This window comes from Phycodurus eques, chromosome 8 (genome assembly GCF_024500275.1).
Source record: "Phycodurus eques isolate BA_2022a chromosome 8, UOR_Pequ_1.1, whole genome shotgun sequence".
Classification (NCBI taxonomy): domain Eukaryota; kingdom Metazoa; phylum Chordata; class Actinopteri; order Syngnathiformes; family Syngnathidae; genus Phycodurus; species Phycodurus eques.
Window position 1 is genome coordinate 26,278,299 of NC_084532.1, and position 2,500 is coordinate 26,280,798.

A 2,500-nucleotide genomic window follows, 5' to 3' on the forward strand; every position below is an offset into this window, starting at 1 on the left:
AAATCCCGGACGATCCCCTATGATAAGACCTTTAATGGGAATTGTCATGTGGTCGCCCATGTGACAAAACGGAGTCACACTTTGCTCGTTGGTCTCGTGGCATGATTCTCAAAAACGGGTCAAGAAAGACATTTTGTGGCTCGTTGGTCTAGGGGCATGATTCTGGCTTTGGGTGTGAGAGGTCCCGGGTTCAAATCCCGGATGAGCCCCTGTGTTAAGGCACTCTCTGACCTTTTCTGGTAATTGTCATGTGGTGGCCCATGTGACAAAACACGGTGACTTTTTGCTCGTTGGTCTCGTGGCATGATTCTCAAAAAGGGGTCAAGAAAGACATTTTGTGGCTCGTTGGTCTAGGGGCATGATTCTTGCTTTGGGTGCGAGAGGTCCTGGGTTCAAATCCCGGACGAACCCCTGTGTTGAGGCCTCTCTGACCTTTTCTGGCAATTTTCATGTGTTGGCCCATGTGACAAAACACGGTGACTTTTTGCTAGTTGGTCTCGTGGCATGATTCTCAAAAAGGGGTCAAGAAAGACATTTTGTGGCTCGTTGGTCTAGGGGCATGATTCTCGCTTTGGGTGCGAGAGGTCCCGGGTTCGAATCCCAGACGAGCCTCTATGATAAGACCTTTAATGGCAATTGTCATGTGGTGGCCCATGTGACAAAACGGAGTGATGTTTTGATCGTTGGTCTCGTGGCATGATTCTCAAAAAGGGGTCAAGAAAGACATTTTGTGGCTCGTTGGTCTAGGGGCATGATTCTCGCTTAGGGTGCGAGAGGTCCCGGGTTCAAATCCCGGACGAGCCCCTGTGTTAAGGTCCTCTCTGACCTTTTCTGGCAATTGTCATGTGGTGGGCCATGTGACAAAACAGGTGACATTTTGCAAGTTGGTCACGTGACATGATTCTCAAAAAGGGGTCAAGACAGACATTTTGTGGCTCGTTGGTCTCGGGGCATGATTCTCGCTTTGGGTGCGAGAGGTCCCGGTTTCAAATCCCGGACGAGCCCCTATGTTAAGGCCCTCTCTGACCCTTTCTGGCAATTGTCATGTGGTGGCCCATGTGACATTTTGGTCGTTGGTCTCGTGGCATGATTCTCGCTTTGGGTGCGAGAGGTCCCGGGTTCAAATCCCGGACGATCCCCTATGATAAGACCTTCAATGGCAATTGTCATGTGGTGGCCCATGTGACAAAACACGGTGACATTTTGCAAGTTGGTCACGTGACATGATTCTCAAAAAGGGGTCAGGACAGACATTTTGTGGCTCGTTGGTCTAGGGGCATGATTCTCGCTTAGGGTGCGAGAGGTCCCGGGTTCAAATCCCGGACGAGCCCCTCGGTTAAGGCCTCTCTGACCTTTTCTGGCAATTGTCATGTGGTGGCCCATGTGACAAAACGGGGTAACATTTTGCTCGTTGGTCTCTTGGCATGATTCTCAAAAAGGTGTCAAGAAAGACATCATGTGGCTCGTTGGTCTAGGGGCATGATTCTGGCTTTGGGTGTGAGAGGTCCCGGGTTCAAATCCCGGATGAGCCCCTGTGTTAAGGCCCTCTCTGACCTTTTCTGGTAATTGTCATGTGATGGCCCATGTGACAAAACGTAGTGACGTTTTGCTCGTTGGTCTCGGGGGGATGATTCTCGCTTTGGGTGCGAGAGGTCCCGGGTTCAAATCCCGGACGAGCCCCTGTGTTAAGCCCCTCTCTGACCTTTTCTGGCAATTGTCATGTGGTGGCCCATGTGACAAAACACAGTGACATTTTGCTCGTTGGTCTCGTGGCATGATTCTCAAAAAGGGGTCAAGAAAGACTATCATGTGGCTCGTTGGTCTAGGGGCATGATTCTCGCTTAGGGTGCGAGAGGTCCCGGGTTCAAATCCCGGACGAGCCCCTGTGTTAAGCCCCTGTGTTAAGCCCCTGTGTTAAGGCCCTCTCTGACCTTTTCTGGCAATTGTCATGTGGTGGCCCATGTGACAAAACGGGGTAACATTTTGCTCGTTGGTCTCTTGGCATGATTCTCAAAAAGGGGTCAAGAAAGACATCATGTGGCTCGTTGGTCTAGGGGCATGATTCTCGCTTAGGGTGCGAGAGGTCCCGGGTTCAAATCCCGGACGAGCCCCTATGATAAGACCTTTAATGGCAATTGTCATGTGGTGGCCCATGTGACAATATGGGGTGACATTTTGCTCGTTGGTCTCGTGGTATGATTCTCGCTTAGGGTGCGAGAGGTCCCGGGTTCAAATCCCGGACGAGCCCCTATGTTAAGGCCCTCTCTGACCCTTTCTGGCAATTGTCATGTGGTGGCCCATGTGACAATATGGGGTGACATTTTGGTCGTTGGTCTCGTGGCATGATTCTCGCTTTGGGTGTGAGAGGTCCCGGGTTCAAATCCCGGACGATCCCCTATGATAAGACCTTTAATGGCAATTGTCATGTGGTGGCCCATGTGACAAAACGGAGTCACATTTTGCTCGTTGGTCTCTTGGCATGATTCTCAAAAAGGGGTCA

The 2,500-nt window shown here is 50.9% G+C and overlaps 1 protein-coding gene and 8 non-coding genes across 9 annotated transcripts in view; 8 read left to right on the top strand and 1 right to left on the bottom strand.

The window, feature by feature from the left end:
- The window catches only part of crocc2 (ciliary rootlet coiled-coil, rootletin family member 2), a 77,541-nt gene that overhangs the window by 37,226 nt on the left and 37,815 nt on the right, over positions 1 to 2,500 (bottom strand).
- Positions 138 to 209, top strand: trnap-ugg (transfer RNA proline (anticodon UGG)). Its single transcript has one exon. It is a non-coding gene; the product is annotated as a tRNA-Pro (tRNA).
- trnap-ugg (transfer RNA proline (anticodon UGG)) lies at positions 541 to 612 on the top strand. The gene has a single exon. It is a non-coding gene; the product is annotated as a tRNA-Pro (tRNA).
- trnap-agg (transfer RNA proline (anticodon AGG)) lies at positions 733 to 804 on the top strand. The gene has a single exon. It is a non-coding gene; the product is annotated as a tRNA-Pro (tRNA).
- Positions 1,260 to 1,331, top strand: trnap-agg (transfer RNA proline (anticodon AGG)). Its single transcript has one exon. It is a non-coding gene; the product is annotated as a tRNA-Pro (tRNA).
- On the top strand, positions 1,461 to 1,532 carry trnap-ugg (transfer RNA proline (anticodon UGG)). Its single transcript has one exon. It is a non-coding gene; the product is annotated as a tRNA-Pro (tRNA).
- trnap-agg (transfer RNA proline (anticodon AGG)) lies at positions 1,812 to 1,883 on the top strand. Its single transcript has one exon. It is a non-coding gene; the product is annotated as a tRNA-Pro (tRNA).
- trnap-agg (transfer RNA proline (anticodon AGG)) lies at positions 2,040 to 2,111 on the top strand. Its single transcript has one exon. It is a non-coding gene; the product is annotated as a tRNA-Pro (tRNA).
- Positions 2,177 to 2,248, top strand: trnap-agg (transfer RNA proline (anticodon AGG)). The gene has a single exon. It is a non-coding gene; the product is annotated as a tRNA-Pro (tRNA).